The sequence below is a fragment of the Muntiacus reevesi genome, chromosome 14, assembly GCF_963930625.1.
Source record: "Muntiacus reevesi chromosome 14, mMunRee1.1, whole genome shotgun sequence".
NCBI classification, from domain to species: Eukaryota; Metazoa; Chordata; class Mammalia; order Artiodactyla; family Cervidae; genus Muntiacus; species Muntiacus reevesi.
This window is the reverse complement of record NC_089262.1, coordinates 18,817,750-18,836,280: the sequence shown is the minus strand read 5'-3', so window position 1 is coordinate 18,836,280 and position 18,531 is coordinate 18,817,750.

Below are 18,531 nucleotides of genomic sequence, written 5' to 3'. Positions count from 1 at the left end.
TGACAAAATAGTTAAGGAGAGCCATATGCATTTTGTGCTCAAAGGGGACAACAGTCCACAAGAGGACACTAATGGCATGCGAGGAGGCAAAGGTGACACCAGCCTAGAAGACTCTTGAGACGGAAAGCAGCTGCAGTGAACTGTTAGCACAAGCTGAGTAGAGAGGAGACTGGTGAAAGGTTGGTGGGCTTGATTTAGTGATGATACAGGTTTTGTCATTTATTATTTCAGGCACTGGCAGGCAGCTTCTAAAGTTACCCCATTTGATTCCTATCTCCTGGTATTTATATCCTTGAAGAAACCCCTACTCTTGAGCTTGCCTGAATTTATGAACTCATTTCTTTTAATAGACTCACTTCTTTCAGAGCGACTCAGGGGTGTTGCTTCCAGGATAGGGTTGCAAAATCTTTGGCTTCCATCTCGGGAACCCTCCCTTTCACTCTAAGAGAAGCTGGTTGCTGTGTGAAGAGACACTCAGTGGAAAATCCCACATGGCAAGGAACCAATGCCCCCAGATGACAACAGCAAAGAACTGAGGCCTGCTAGCAGTCACATGAAAGAACTCAGGATCAGATCCACCATGGCTACGCCTGTAGAGGGTGGCAGCCCCGATCAACTTCATGATGATAGCATTAAGAAAATTTCTGAGCTAGAGGTCCTAATTAATCCTGGCTAGGATTCTTGACCTAGAGAAACTGTGAAATATTGAATGCTTATGGATTTAATCACATCAATTTTGGTGTAATAAATTAAGCAGCAGCAGATAGCTAATAAAGGAGGTGATTCAGAGAGAGGAAGGCTCAGTTGAAGGGGAGATAAAGGTCATAGAGGTTACAAACATCATCCAGTGAAACTACTAGTCTTAGAGCTTTGGACGTGGAAACAAGAAAAAAGTCCATAAGCCTGTTTGCTAATAATTTGACTAGTACAGCTCTTGATTTGGGGGAGCAATTGCTTCAGAGAATAGATAATTTTATTCCTGGGAGGAGAAATAGAGATTTCCCAGACACATAGGGATCAAATAAAGGAAGATTTCACCTCTGGATTTTTATACAGAGAGGATGAAGAGCTTCCTCCAAAGGGGGGATGTGCTCAAGGCACAACCAAGTTCATGATGGAAGCATTTGTGGGTAGACAGGGAATGCATGGCAACTCTCATGATTGATGATTGATTGACTGATTGCTGTCTGGAGGTGGCAGACAGCATTTTGTCTTGTCTGAGTACATTGAAAATATTCTCTTTCCTTCCAGAATTCCTGCAATACATTTATGGATAAAATATATTTTACTTATTTCAGAAAGCATATTGGGCAAGCTTAATGGTATTAAGTTGGTAGAGAAAGTAGTGAATATAATAAACCCTATTCCATTTCAGCCTATTTTTTAAAATTCTTTTAGAATAATTTCAGAAGAACCTTGAATAAATGATATATTTATATTCATTTTATGCCTTTTTATTGTGACTTTATATCAAGTGAGTAAGTTTTAGGGTATATTTTGGTAGTTAATATTATAGTTTGGAGAAGCAATTTTGAACATTCAACTAGTAAGCCCATATAAAACTACATAACACCACAGAATATAGCAAAAGAATAATTTAATGAACTTAGAAGACAAACTAGGCCTTTGTGCCAAGCTTACCAGGGAAGATACAATTTCAATACCAATGAAATAAACTCCCACAAATTGATTTTTCTTTGTGTGCACTCATCAGTGTAAACACAATTAAATTATAAAGCTTGTACTTGTTCAGGAAAGATGTTTTTCTATTCATATTCATGTTGTGTGGGTGCCTTGGTTTCTGATACTTTGTTATATGGAAAGCTTGCAGAATGAAAAAATAATACAAGTACTATAAGTGTATGAGTCTTTATCACAGAGAATTAACAACGTCAATAATGTTATAGTTTTTCATCAAATGATAATATTAAGAATGCCTTTTTGAATTAAACTGTGAATTTTATAAGGCTTGAAACTTTTAAATTAGCATGCACAGTAATTAAATAAACTAACAGTTAATTTGTTGCCATTATAATAATACAGAAAACAAGAAAATCAAAGTTGTGTCTTTAAGTTTTTTTATTTCAGAGAGTTCAGTTCAGTTCAGTCACTCTGTCATGTCCAACTCTTTGCGACCCCAGGGACTGCAGTACACCAGGCTTCCCTGTCCATCACCAACTCCTGGACCTTACTCAAACTCATGCCCATTGAGTCGGTGATGCCATCCAACCTTATCATCCTTTGTCGTCCCCTTCTCCTCCTGCCTTCAATCTTTCCCAGCATCAGGATCTTTTCAAATGAGTCAGTTCTTCACATCAGGTGGCCAAAGTATTGGAGTTTCAGCTTCAGCATCAGTCCTTCCAATGAAAATTCAGGACTGATTTCCTTTAGGAATGGACTGATTGGATCTCTTTGCTGTCCAAGGACTCTCAAGAGTCTTATCCAACACCACAGTTCAAAAACATCAATTCTCCAGTGTTCAGCTTTATTTCAGAGAGTAGATTCACATATAAGTAACCACTTTTAAGGGCTGAAGCACTTTCCATCAGGTTTATAAAATACTTTGAATCACTTCTATGATCTCTACCTTTCTAATGAGAAAATTATGACTCAAAGATTATCATCTTGCCCCAAATCATGCTGTTAGTAAGATACAGTTTGAAATTCCACTTTTACTGGTACCAAAACTTATACAGTTAATTAAATAATCAGTTATGTTCAATACTGCTTAACTAAATACCTAATAAACATTTTACCAGCGATAAATCAATGTGTTGTAGGAGTTTCTGTCTGACAGCATACCACATATTTCATGTGCTATTTGCACATATGTATGCTATATGAGATTATATTCTTGGGTTACACTAGTGTGAATGAGCTATCTCAGGAAAATGGGATGCTTATCATTGTGTGTGGAAAGATTACATTTTACACTGACACAACTAAGAGAATTTTCTTTTTACAATAATTTCAATCAGGAATCAGAACTAAATGATATTTTTGAGCAGGAGTTTTCCAGACCAGAAATTATTTTATCATCATAAGATCAAAAAAGCTCTAAAATTAAAAACAAAATTCCATTTAAAACTTGAATTTTTTAAATGATTAGATGTATAGCTTTATTTTAACATCAAAAGTTGAGACAGTAAGGAGTCAAGAGTTAATTAGGGTAAGCAATTAAAATGTAACCTCAAAGATTCTAGTATAGTGATCAAGATTTTGCCATTTTTAGGGCTATATTTATGAAAAACAACAACAAAAGTCAGAAAACTAAAGTTTAATACATAGTTTAAGGTCAAAAACAGTATAGGAAAATTCACCTTGTTTTGAGAGGTGTTTTAAAAATTGCTTATCTATGATCCAATTCAAATCTTAGTGTTCTGAGAAGTCCAACTAGTCTCCACAAGAGTTCATCCCCATCAAGTCAAAATTGGCTGTTAAATGATACACTTTGTTTTATTTCATTTATTTATTTATTTATAATTTATTTATTTATTTTAATTGGAGGCTAATTACCTTACAATATTGTGGTGGTTTTCGCCATACATTGACATGAATCCGTCATGGGTATATATTGATTTGTCTTTCTTGGGATAGACTTAAAATTATTCAAAAGAATTAGTTAAACTAAGAATATCTATGTCTTTAAAATATCTATGTCTTTATTTAAAAATAAAAGCAATTAATTCTGTAGCTTGAAAAGTGATTCGATAAGCCAGGCTAAATGATAGTTACTAGGTAGGGATGTTGTAAGTTAGTGCTCCAAATAACAAAGCCCTGATGTATCATCTTTGCTGATTTCCAATACTCCCATCATGGCTGATTTCAAGATATTAACATGATTTCCTGAATATGGAGTTGGGAATGTTGTCAGCAGATTGAACACATGGGTGCAAACTTTAAATAAAAAAAGTGGTAGTATAAGTCCTCTGAGGTAGAAACAAGCCTGGGAATTTTGTTGTGCAAAAATATCATTGGGCTGAATGAACAAGAAAAATCAACTAATGAAACAATTTCAGTCAATATAAGAAGATAAGGATATGCAAATATCTCTTTCAGATCTTGCTTAAAATTCTTTTGGATATATACCCATGCTGTCACTTCTATTTGAACTTGTTTTTTATAGGTTCTGTAAGTGAATAAATAGAACATTGATCTGAAATAATTTCACTCTTTTAATATGAGCATCTGATGCTTATAATTCTCATGTGATTATAGATTTAGCTTCAGACTATGAATTTCTACATGTTGTGGTTTAATATTTTTTAATTCAAAAAAACTTTTAAATGAATAATAAATATTTAATAATATTTAATTAATTCAAAAATCCAAATTTCCTCTTGGATAATTTTCCTTAACCTATGTATTATTTAGAAGTGCTTTGTTTAATTTCCAAATATTTGGATATTTTCTCAGTATTTTTCTTATTTTTTCACTATGATCAGAGAATACTTTTTGCATTATTTTAGTTATTTTTATTTATTTATCTAAGATTTGTTTTATGGCACACCATGTGATTTATCTTGAAAAAATATTTATATGTGCCTTAAAATAAAATATATTCTCTTACTGTTAGCTGGAATACTGTATACATTTTGATTAGATACATTATTTGGGATATTGTACAAATCTAATTCCAGGTATTTGTTTTATATTATTGTCAATTACTGAAAGAAGTGTTTTTGATTTTTTCTGTTATGGTTATGCATTTCTCTATTTATTTTTTCATATTTAACATGGCTTTTGTATTGCATTTTAAAGATTATTGTTAGGTGCATACACATTTATAATCAAGATATATTTCCAATTGCTCCACAATTATGAAATATAACTTTTTATCCTTATTGATAATATTCCTTCTTCTGATTTCTATTTTATTTTTTATTCCCTGGTGGTTCAGCTGATAAAGAATTTGCCTGCAATGCGGGAGATCTGGGTTCAATCCCTGGGTTGGGAAAATCCCCTGGAGAGGGGAACAGCTATGCACTCCAGTATTCTGGCCTGGAGGATTCAGTCCATGGGGTCAAAATGAGTCGGACACAACTGAGCAACTTTCACTTTCAATATAGCTAGTCAATTTTATTTCGACTAATGTATTCTTCATTGTACTATATCTTTTTATTTTGCTATATATTTTAAAATTGTTTCTTATACATAGCATAATGTGCGTGCGGGTGTTTAAAAATCTGTGTTTTATGTAAGAATTGCAACATGCATCTTAACTTAATCAATTTACCTTATGGTGGTGAATGAAACTTAACTCAGTATCTTAAACAACGTATCACAAGGAGAGAGCTTTCAATTAAAAACAGAAGGGCTGGCTTATAATTTTGTATGCTAGATCATTAATATAAACACTATATATAAATCCTTCAGATGGCTCTCAATCTTGATTTTTCAAAAATATGTCTTCTTTTTAACATTTATCTATAAAAACCAAGCAGATAAATCCATTTAGAAAATGGAAAAAAAAAAAAAAAAGAGGAAAATAGACTTTTACAGAAAAGTGGCAAATTGGAATGGAAAACTAGATTGTATTTAGAAGCCTTATAGCTGGATGAAACCTTGAAATAAAATGGAATAGTATATTTTAATCAATAAATTACTAATCAAATTCTTTAATTTAATCAATTTAATAAAAACACAACCAATACGTGTGTATTGGTACCAATACACTTAAACTTTCTAAAATATAGTTTCCTTTGGTCTCCTTTTTAACTGTTAGTTGAGTAGTGGCTTCTGTCATTAGATGCTACAGTTTCTTAGTCGCTATGAAGTTGATTTGTTTTGAGAGTCGTCTCCTATCACTCTTCCATTCTCTTAATTTTGTATGCTTAGCAGATGGATAGAAAGAGTAGAGGATAATTTAATCACAAAATAGAGCTGAATTGATTTTTTCTAACTGGTGCTCTTTCTAGACTAATGGATGTTTTCAGAGCAAGTCATGCTAGAGAGAAAAATAAGGTAATCCCTTAAGGTTTGTGCCTTTATTCTCCATTATATTTAAAGAATATATATCATTCCAGGCTTCCCTAGTAGCTCAGTTGGTAAAGAATCTGCACACAATGAAGGAGACCCCAGTTCAATTCTTGGGTCAGGAAGATCCACTGGAGAAAGAATAGGCTGCCCACTCCAGTATTCTTGGGCCCGCTTGGTGGATCAGTTGGTAAAAAATTTGCCTGCAATGCAGGAGACATGGGTTTGATCCTTAGGTTGGGAAGTTCCCCTGGAGAAGGGAAAGGCTACCCACTAAAGTATTCTGGCCTGGAGAATTCCATGGACTGTATAGTCCATGGAGTCACAAAGAGCTGGACATGACTGAATGACTTTCACTTTTATATTTTTCCTGGCTTATTCTTGTTGCTTGAATAAACTATTTTTATTGAAATAGACTGTGTTTTATAAAGCCTATCATATTCCCTAAAATGTAAATACCAGACTTATCTCTTCATTTTAATTTAAATAAAAAAAAAAAATTCCTTGTTTAACCTGTTATCATTGCACTATTAGTATGAAAAGCATATATTTAAGCAATTTTAAATGCATCAAATTTAAGAAGAATTAAAAAAATAAGCTAAAATTGAAAAAAAAACATTTTGCTTAAAAAATGTGTATACTTACTTAAATAACAGGAAAATAGATTTCCTGATATATAATAGATTGTAAGCCAAAATGAAAGATTCCTATCTCAATACTTGAAAGGAAATGGAACTGTTCTCAATTTAAAAAAAGCTCAAGAAAATCATCCTCATAGAGCCTAAAAAGCTGAAAATGTGGGACTTCCCTTGGGGCCCTTGGCGGGGGGTGTGGGTGGGGGGGTAAGATTCTGCATTCCCAATGCAGGGGATGTGGGTTCAATCACTAGTTGGGGAACTGAAATCCCACATGCCTCTCAACAAGAAAAACTGAAAATGCCTCAGAACTGATTCTTAACAAATCTGCAAAGACAATTCTTCTTTTGTCTCTCTTGCTTCAGATTTTGCTAATATCCTTTTCCCTCATCTCAAAAAAACTGACCCTCCAGCAGCGTGCCCATCCTGAACCCAAACCTGCTACATTCAGGTACTGTTTTGGAAACCATTTCCCTACCATGAAAAGGTAAAAAGATAAGACACTGAAGGATGAACTCCCCAGGTTGGTAGCTGCCCAAACGTTACCAGAGAAGAGCAGATAAACAGCTCCAGAAGAAAGGAAGACTTTGAGCCAAAGTGAAAACACCCAGTTGTGAGTGTGACTGATGATGGAAGTAAAATCCGATGCTGTAAAGAGCAATATTGCATAGGAACGTGGAATGTTAAGTCCATGAACAAGGTAAATTGGAAGTAGTCAAACAGGAGATGGCAAGAGTGAACACTGACATTTTAGGAAGCAGTGAATAAAGTGGAGCAGAATGGCTGAATTTAATTCAGATGACCATTATATCTACCACTGTGGGCAAGAATCACTTGGAAAAAAATGGATTATCCCTCATAGTAAAATAAGTAAATAAATAAATAAAGAGTCCAAAATGCAATACTTGGGTGCAATACCAAAAACTACAGAATGATCTCTGTTCATTTCCAAGGCAAAGCATTTAATATCACAGTAATCCAGGTCTATGCCCCAACCACTAATGCCAAAGAAGCTGAAGTTGAATGGTTTTATGAAGACCTACAAGACCTTTAAGAACCAACACCAGAAAAGTTGTCCTTTTCATCACAGGGTACTAGAATACAAAAGTAGGAAGTCAAGAGATACCTGGAGCAACACACAAGTTTTTCCTTGGAGAACAAAATGAAGCAAGGCAAAAGCTAACAGATTTTTGCTCTGAGAATGCACTGGTCATAGCAAACACCCTCCTCCAAGAACACAGGAGATGGCTCTACACATGAACATCACCAGATGATCAATACCAAAATCAGATTGATTATATTATTTGCAGCCTAATATGGAGATGTTCTATACAGTCAGCAAAAGCAAGACCAGGAGCTGACTGTGGCTCAGATCATGAACTCCTTATTGCAAAATTCAGACTTAAATTGAATAAAATAGGAAAAACCACAAGGCCAATCAGGTATGACCTAAGTCAAATATTTTATGATTATACAGTGTAAGTGACAAATAGATTCAAGGGACTAGATCTAAGAGAGTGCCTCAAGAATCATGGACAAAGGTCCATAACATTGTAAAGGAGGCAGTGTTCAAAACCATCCCCAAAAAATGAAATGCAAAAAGAAAAATGGTTGTCTGAGGAGGCTTTAAAAATAGCTGAGGAAAGAACAGAAGAGAAAGGCAAAGCAGAAAAGGAAAGATATACACATCTGAATGCAGAGATCCAAAGAATAGCAAGGAGAGACAAGAAAGCCTTCCTAAGTTGACAATGCAAAGAAATAGAGGAAAACAATAGAATGGGAAAGACTAGAGATTTCTTCAGGAAAATTAGAGATACCAAGGGAACATTTCATGCAGATGGACACAAAGAGGACAGAAATGATGTGGACCTAATACAAGCAGAAGATATTAAGAAGAGGTGTCAACAATGCGCAGAATTATACAAAAAGATCTTAATGACCCAGATAACCATGATTGTGTGATCAATAACCTAGAACCAGACATGCTGGAGTGTGACATCAAGTGGGCCTTATGAAGCATCACTATGAACAAAGCTAGTGGGGGTGATGAAATTCCAGCTGAGCTATTTCAAATCCTAAAAGATGATGCTGTGAAAGTGCTGCACTCAATATGCCAGCAAATTTGGAAAACTCAATCATGACCACAGGACTGGAAAAAGTCAGTTTTCATTCCAGTATGAAAGAGGGAAATGCCAAAGAATGTTCAAACTACCACACAATTGCACTCATCTCATATGCCAACAAAGTAATGCTCAAAATTCTCCAAGTTAGGCTTCAGCACTACGTGAACTGAGAACTTCCAGATGTTCAAGCTGGGTTTAGAAAAGTCAGAAGAACCATAAATCAAATCCCAACATCTGCTGGACCATAGAAAAAAACAAGACAATTCAGAAAACCATAAATTTCTGCTTCATTGACTATGCTAAAGCTTTTGACTGTGCTGATCATAACAAACTGTGGAAAATTCTTCAAGAGATGGGAATACCAGACTGCCTTACCTATCTCATAAGAAATCTGTATGCAGGTCAAGAAGCAACAGTTAGAACCAGACATGGGACAATGAACTGGTTGTGAATTGGGAAAGGAGTACGTCAAGGCTGTATATTGTCACTGTGCTTATTTAACTTATATGCAGAGTACATCATGTGAAATACTGAGCTGCATGAAGCACAAGCTGGAATCCAAATTGCTGGGAAAAACATCAATAACCTCAGATATGCAGATGACACCACCCTTATGGCAGATAGTGAAGAGAAACTAAAGAACCACTTGATGAAAATGAAATAGGAGAATGAAAATGGTGGCTTAAAACTCAACATCTAAAAATCTAAGATCATGGCATTGGTCCCATCATTTCATGGCAAATAGATGGGGAAACAATGGAAACAGTGACAGACTATGTTCTTGGGCTCCAAAATCACTGCAGATTTTGACTGCAGTCATGATATTAGAAGACACTTGGTCCTTGGAAGAAAAGCTAAAACAAACATAGACAGCATATTAAAAAGCAGAGACTTTACTTTGCTGACAAATGTCTATATAGTCAAAAGTTAATGCTTTTCCAGTAGCGATATATGGATGTGAGTTGGACCATAAAATAGCTGAGTACCAAAGAATTGATTCTTTTGGACTGTGGCGTTGGAGTAGACTCTTGAGAGTCCCCTGGACTGCAAGGATATCAAACCAGTCAATCCTGAAGGAAATCAGTCCTGAATATTCATTGGAAGGACTGATGTTGAAGTTGAAACTCCAATGCTTTGTCCACCTGATTGAAGAACTGACTTAACTGGAAAAGACCCTGATGCTGGGAAAGATAGAAGGCAGGAGAAAAAGCGGACAACAGAGGACAAGATGTTTGGATGTCATCTCCATCTGAATGGACTCGTGTCCATTGAGCCATTTTTTTTTTTTTTTTTTGAGCCATCTTTTTGATATAGTGATGGGCAAGGAAGCCTGGTGTGCTGCCATCCATGGTGTTGCAACTAGTCAGACACAATTGAACAACTGAACAACAACAACCATGCACTAACCCAGTTTTACCTAAATGTGTACTAAAGATTTCCATTATTCAAAGGCTAATTCCACATCAGTAATCCTTAAAGAAGGGTTTCCCTGATGGCTCAGATGTTATAAAAAACTGCCTGCAATGCAGGAGGCTTGGGTTCAGTCTTTGGGTTGGAAATATCCCCTGGACAAGAGAATGGCAACCCACTCTTGTATTCTTTCCCGGAGAATTCCATGGACAGATCGTCTGGCAGGGTACAGTTCATGGGGTCACAAAGAGTGGACACAACTGAACAATTAACACAATCCTTAAAGAATTAAAAAGAATTCAATGAGACACAACGTCTACATCAGCAGGATATTTCAAGGTGGAAGGGAGTACCAGTGCTGGCTTTGTCCTCACTTAATAACATTATTAATGATGTGGATGAGTGAACAAATATTGTGAGAAGGAAATTCATAGGTATTAAATATGTAGAGTATGCAGGAACAAATACACTAGATGCTAATGCCTGAGAAATGACCTAGAGAAGTTAAGAAAAGTTAATAGTTATTCAATATTCTTATAGGTTTTAATAAACTATGTCACTTAGTTGATAAAATAAAACAATCAGTAAAGAAAAATGCAGGGATGATAGTTAAACTGAAAGGTGAAGAAAGAACAGAAATTATATAATGCTGCATTTTTACATAAAACAGTTTCATGAAAATTTCTTAAGCTTTAATTCATACATAAAACCAAAAGACATAGCTCACTGCTCTTCACTAAGGGAATGCATTATTTATGTGGAAGCATTTTTAAGTTCACATAAATAACATAAGTAATTTTTCATTGTGAAGGTATTCATAACATTCAAATAACCTGATAATATATGAACTCTGGATCTCCATTATTTTTGATCAATAATTGATCATCAAGATTCAGTTTGCAATAACTTGTGATCTAATACTAAGAAGGAGAAACAGGTTTCTTATCTTTCATATCAGCTTTATTCAATAAAATGTGAACCGAAATTCATCCTCAGTGTTCACAAGCGATTTTGAAACATTTTTCAGATGAAAGCCACTTCAATTATTTTATTTTCCTACATTAAAAAACTTTATAATCTATTACATCTCAGATCCTTAGTTTAACTTCTTTGATGATCCAATGTAAATAAATGGTTCTATTTTTTCTTGCTATATTAAAATTCTCTCTGTATAGGCACACACATGTACACAAAAATGACATCTATAAAAGAACTTGAGTTTCAAAATAAATAAGTTGGAACTTAATTCAGATTATATAGTATCCATGGCACTTTTACTTTTACTATGACTCTAGTTAATACCATTTCATTGCCATTCATTAGATTTTACCTGCAAAAGGAAGCACATCACATATTTTATAAAAATGGAAATGAAACTAAATATAGTGTTTTAGGAGACAGCAAAGTTTTATTTTATCTTAAGGGGCATTTAATAAAATATCTCTCCCTTACTATTTTGCTTACAGTTTAGCAAAATTGAATGGAACCCACAGCTTTTTAACAAGGTTGCTACTGGATTTTACAGTTCATTGCAATCAGGTATATATTGAGGCTGCTGTCTTTATATTCTAAGCTTCTAAAAACAACGTGCAGACATTTTTAAAATGACGACATGCTTTTGTCGATCCAAATCATCACAGAAAATGCCCATTGTTTCCTCAGTGCTAATAACAAAGCTATATAGAAATCACCCTCAATATATGCGTAGAATTCACTCTTTATATACTCAATTTCTTTGTTATCAGTTATATTTCTGGTATAATTAGGTTTTGAAAAAAATCTCAGTTATAATCCTTATTTTTGATAATTTCATTTAAAGTACACTGATAAAGGAAATAATTAAGATACTACCGAAAAACTCAGTGCTTTATTATATAAAAGTCCTATAAACTCTAACTCTCCTTGATTTTTCACCATTTAGCTCATCACTACAATTTTGATTAGTTATTAAATGTTTCTCTTCCACTGTAATAAAAATAGCAATTATTACCTCCTTGTTTAATATTCTGTGAATCGTTTTAGTGTGATATTTTATTCTCTTTTAGCCATATGTACAGATGGTTAAAAAAAAAAAGTAGCCTACAGCTTATATGTCCCATCTATGTCCATATTGATTAAAATTTCACCTATTTGGGATCTAACAGTTCTAATACTCATGATTATTTTTAAAGAAATACCACTAACTCCCTGCATGATTATCTAGAACAGAGTTTTTTATTTTTTTTAAATCCTCTTCACTTTTAATGAAGTTATCTGTCAATAGCTTTGAAGAAGTTTAAGATTTACTGTTCATTTAACTCCTGTTTCTTTTTAAAATAAATTTATTGCAGTATCACTGTTTTATGATAATGTGCTAGCATCTACTGCACAGCAAAGTGAATCAGCTTTCTGTATTGCATGCATCTCCTCTTTTTTAGCTGTCCTTCCTATTCAGGTCCCCACAAGACATTGAGTAGTGTTCCCTGAGCTACACAGGACGTTCTCAGTAATCTGTTTTATACATAATACTGCATCGATGTCAATCTCAATCTTCCAATTCATCCTACCCACCCTTCTCCCCTTGCTGTCCATATGTTTGAAGCTTTGACAAAGTTAGTTTCTGATTTACTATTCATTTCGCTTAATGTTTCTCTTGAAATTTAAAAATATCCCCTTGTGTAAGATTTGGTCTATTGTGCTCTCTTCTACTTTCATGGCTCACCTCAGACCTCCCTCCACGTGTAGAATCCAAGAAGAGGATTGCAAATGCCTTCTAACTTTGGGTGCATGCTCCATTTCTCAGTCTTGTCTGACTCTTTGAGACCCCATGGACTGTAGCTGCCGGGCTTCTCTGTCCATGGGATTCTCCAGGCAAGAATACTGGAGTGGGTGCCATTTCCTACTCCAGGGGATCCTCCCAACCCAGGGACTGAACCCATAGCTCTTGTATCTCCTGCATTGGCAGGCGAATTCTTTACCACTGTCACTACCTGGGAAGCCCGACTTTGAAAGTACCCCCCTTATTTACACTATTTTTAACATGAAAGCAAGTGAAAGTGTTAGTCACTCAGTCCTGTCTGACCTTGCCACTCCGTGGACTGTAGCCCTCCAGCCTCCTCTGTCCATGGGATTCTCCAGGCAAGAATACTGGAGTGGATTGCCATTTCCTTCTCCAGGGGATCTTCCCAACCCAGGGATGAAACCTGGGTCTCTTGCATTGCTGGCAGACTCTTTACTGTCTGAGCCACAGGGAAGCCCATTTTGATATAAGAGGAATCAATACAAAGGGAAACCAACAGAGTAGCACTTACATGGTGGAGTTCTCATAAGAATCCACAGAAGCTATGCTTTTACTCACCTTCTATGCCGCTTGCAATGACCAAGTCCTTGTTAAAAACTTCCTCCAGGTAGGATCTCTGCTGTAATTCGAGGACTAACAAAAACTCCTTAGTGTTTGCTTTCTTGTTTTCCTCCAAATTAAATTCTGAACTCTTTGCTGATGGGACATATATGCATTTATTTCTGTGTTTTCAACACTAAGTTTGATTCCAGTTGGACATTTGATACATTTTCATGAATGTATAAGTATGTAACACCAACAGATTTTAAAGGGTCTAAGTCTTAATACTTTGAAATCTAACAGAAGGAATTCAGAGAAAAGACAATGAGTCATTGTAGAAGCTGGTGTACTGAGAATGAAATGTGAAGTCTAAAAGACTGAATATTATGCTAAACATTTTTTTTTTCAAAGTAATTAAACTGGGCTTTTAATGATATTACTGAGACTTTGCAGACAAAAATGTGTAACAACTGAACTAATTCTTACAAAATGACTTTGAAATTCCCAAACTCTAATATAATCTCACAGCCATTATTTGTGATAAAGCATTAATATGCTTTATACTTTGATTATGAAAAAAAGCAAGAGTGAGAGAAGAAAAAAGCTTTATTGGGAGTTACAAAACTTGAAGCCTAAATTGATCATTTTTATTGTTTCATTAAATTTTCTCCCAGGGCTATATTAGCAGCAAAACCTAAGTCAAGAATGTAGGCTCCTCTAACAAAGGGGTTTAATGGTACCTTGCTCTTCCTGTCTCCTCTATCTGCCAATTTTCTCAGTACTATCTAAGGAGTCAGAAGCATCCCCATCGAAGGGTAGAAGTCCTTGGAGGTCTGATGATGGTAATGATCTTTGTGAAAGTGTGAGGTGAACATTGTACACAAAACTACTTTATAATGAGGTATATACTTCTGCTGGTCTCCTGTATCTAGCCAATATCACCCTTATTTAGGGTAGATAAGCTTTGTCCTCTGCATCTAATCGTGAGCCTGTTGGAAACATCTCTGCTATGGGAGTCATACCATGGTGGAATAACACTTCCTTTTTTTCCCTCTTTTTTCTTTCTCTTCTAAAAGATATTGATGCATCTATTTATAGGATTTGTAACAACACATCAGCCCTCGGGTATTGCAAGCTATAAACTTCTCATCAACATTGTCTTAATTTTTTTAAATTAAAATCACATTTTCAAACACATTACTGCCAAAGGTTGATTTCTAATTTGTTTAAAATCCATTATTAAACAGAAAAATAAATAAATAATTTTAGGTTTATAACAGGCAAAACATGATGCAGCAAACACATTTAGTTACACTGTATACACTGCATACAATCTACAGCAAGAGTCTTCAGGCATAGTTATTGCAAATAGTTCTTCTACAACTAATACTAATTTCCAAACTTCTCACTCTCTGGGTTACTGGAAGAAGGTTAGCGTTAGGGATTTTCCAATCATGTATGTGAAAAACATGCATCTGAATATATAGAACAGGTTGGGATATTACTGTATAATTTGAACTGGAATGTTATAGTACTAAAGTTCTCCAAGTTAATATAGCTCTGTCCATATTTTATGCAATTCATTACTTTTACTAATTCACGATATAAAAATAATCTAGGCATGGGAGCAAAAAGCTCACCCAATTGGAAATGATCCTCTCATCTCTGTTCTATGATTTTTTTTTTTCTTCAGACTAAGTTTTTATCACCAGGAAAATGGAATCTTACAGAAAATGTGTCAATGTTTGGCCATGCAGCTATGGCCGATGCCATAAGTATCAAAGGACAAACAGCAAAATACAATTTTTTTCAGAGGACAGTCATAGAAGTGTGGGTTTCTTCCCAACTGACTACTTCAGTAGAGAGAGATTAACAATGTTATATAAGCTACTGCATTTTAGTGTATCATTTTTATAGTAAAGTACAAGTCTCTCATGGCATTCAACCAATCAGCAATGTCTTCATTTTAATGCTAGTCAATGAGAAATCAAATTTAACCTTTAATCTCATTGGATTTTGAGGATCATTTGTTAAAGCAAACTGTTACAGGAGACTAATAAATAACTCTCCATTTTCCCCTATTCACATTCAGAATGAATTGAGATACAGGAATAAGAGTGAAACAGATGGTGGTAAAATATGACTTTACTGATGTATAAAGCTATTCCGAGGGGTGCAGTGTAGCATTCAGAGTTGATCTCATGAGCTTCCAAAGATAGCGGGCTAAGTGACCCTTATTCTACTTTCAAAGTTCTGTTCTAGCTCTAAACACATATATAAATGTCAAGGAGGATTCCTCAGCCCACAGGGGTTGAGGATGATTAATAAAACCTTCTGTTATGCCTAAATACAATGACCTATATGGAACCCTTTAGTCAAATTGCATATCGTATAATTGTGATAAATGAACTGTACCAGGCCTAGATGAGCGAGTCTCTGGCACGTGTCCAGAGGAGCTTAAAGGAAGAACCGTTCAAGCTATGAGTGAAGGGTCCACTTTGATTGGGCTGAGGAGCTTCCTGGGGTGTAACTTTCACCTTTCTCAGGAATCTTACTCTCTGGTGGGGTCTTTCCTGACAAGGATACTGGTATCCAGCCCCTTGAAACATTTTGCCATGAACTTGAATGTGCCTCTTTTTTTCTGTAAATATTAATAACTGAGCATTATCTAGCTTGTCAGGTGATGTCAGTATCTGTCTCTCCATACATGTGAACTTACTGCTGACATTGGTAAGCACAGAGGACATGCAGGCAGACAGACTGCCACACTTTGTATTAAAAGCAAATAAAATGCAAAATCCTTTTGCAGACAACATATCAAGTTCAGTTTGGTTTGTTTTTTAATGATTCCTGGAAAAGCTGTGATAATTGCAGTTGCGAATTGAAAGCTTCTGGTATTTGTTAAAGTCACCCAAGCAAAATAATTTTGCAGAACAGTTATCTAAATAATGTGGATAGGGAATAGTAAAAAAAAAAAAAAAAAAAAGAGGAAGAAATCATTACTGCTTTGTAGGGTCTTGGAACTGTGAAAAGGGCATCATCTGCTTTTAGGAATATAGCTGAATAATCTTATTTTCTACTTCTTAAATTGCATTTCTATTATTCACCTCTAAATGCCTTATCCATTTCTTGGTAGTTTGTTCTTAAATAACATGCTTCCACCATTCTCACAAGCTATTTGATTTCTCTTTTAGTTTAAATAGAAGCTGCTTAACACTGGATGCAAAATATCTACTATGTCAATTGTCTAATATTTTTTCTTTGAAGTGCAAAGAGTAAGATTCACACACACACACACACACACACACACACACACACACACACACTCAGAGCTCTAAACAAACAAATAAAACTTAAACATATACGACCAGAAAACTATGAGGATTTGCTGTCAGATAAAAGGTCTAAATGACACTGCATGTAAACTTTCTGTGTAGGTCTGCAGATTTTTATGCATTATTCAATTCATTAAAAAAAACCACCTTAGAATGAATAACAGGCACAATAGAAACTAAATGAGATAGTCATAGAGAACATTAAAAATTGTAATTTAATCTCCCATACAATATTAAGCTTATTCAGACACTATATTTGGTTCTTTGGATTTTCTTTCAAATCTAACTCAGTTTATGTATGCATATATTTATAGGGAGTGGGAGATAGAATTAATTATCCCAAACATTGTGCATCCACCCCTCTAATATTTTTCATGTTAACACACAAATCTGTTATCTTCATTACTATTATACTGCACTCAATTACAGTACAATTAGAGACCATTAAGTCTCTCCTTTCTAATCAGCAGTTTTCATGGACCACAGACTCACATGCACCTCTGATATATCCCTATGCATCTTATACTTCCATTTACCAAAGTGTCAAAACAATTTTTTAACATCATTTCTATGTGTATTAGTTTCTGCAAGCTGGCCATTAGAAGACAATTATTTCTCCTAAATGGCTTTCCCCTAAATCTTGCTATTTTTTTTTTAAAGAAAGAATAAAAAGCCCTGTACAGATCAGAAACTTTGGTCTCACGTCTTTTATTTTATGCACAAGTAAGCTTATTTACATATGCCAACATCACCCCACAGAAGAAGCCACACTGGTTCTTTATTATTTATTTTTCTGCATTTTATACAGGAATTGTGTGGAGAACAGATCTTTCCTGAGGTATTATATTCATGTGCTTTAAAGACTAAGAACATTTGATATGCCAGAAAAGGCTGTTTACAAAAGCATGTTTTTATTGATTACTTTACAGAAATTCAGTTAAAGTTTCTTTCAACTTAATGTGCTTCTAGATGTAAAATTGCATATTTATATTTTGCAGTAATGTGATTATCTGGTGCTACAATTCTAACGGCTAATAGGTTTTATTCTACTTCTGTTTGTTTGTTTTATGGTTTGCCAGACTGTGCTTAAGGAAGGCATTCTCAGTCATGGAAATAAATTATAAGCATACTGGCACATAGCTATTCTTTAAATTATAAACTTCCTGATTTTTAGGGTCTTGAATTCTTTTAGGGGCTTCCCAGGTGGCTCAGTGTTAAAGAATCTGCCTGTCAATGCTGAAGATGCAGGAGACCTGGGTTGGAGACATCCCCTGGAGAAGGAAATGGTAACCCACTCTAGTATTCTTGCCTGGAGAATCCCATGGACAGAAAAGCTTAGTAGGCTTATAGTCCATAGGATGGCAAAGAGTCGGACACACACATTATTTTTTTTCTTTCTGAGCACACATGCCCTTATTCTTTTTTACTCTTTCACTTCCCTATGTATAAGAACCCAGAGAATATTCCATTGTTTTGTATGTAAAGGTAGTTAAGGGAAATATAGCCCACTTTTGCTGCTTCATGCAAAGATTGAGCTCTTTAACTAGTCTCTCCCTTGCATTCATTTTCCTCTCCAATCTATTTTGCACAAGGCAGCCAGAGCAATCTCACCATGTCAACCCCCTGCTTACAAGAGAGTGATCACTTTCAGTTGCCACCAGCACATTGCTTTGAACAGAATACATAATCAAAAATACCTGCTGAATATTGCATGTCCCCAGGAAAAAGTCCAA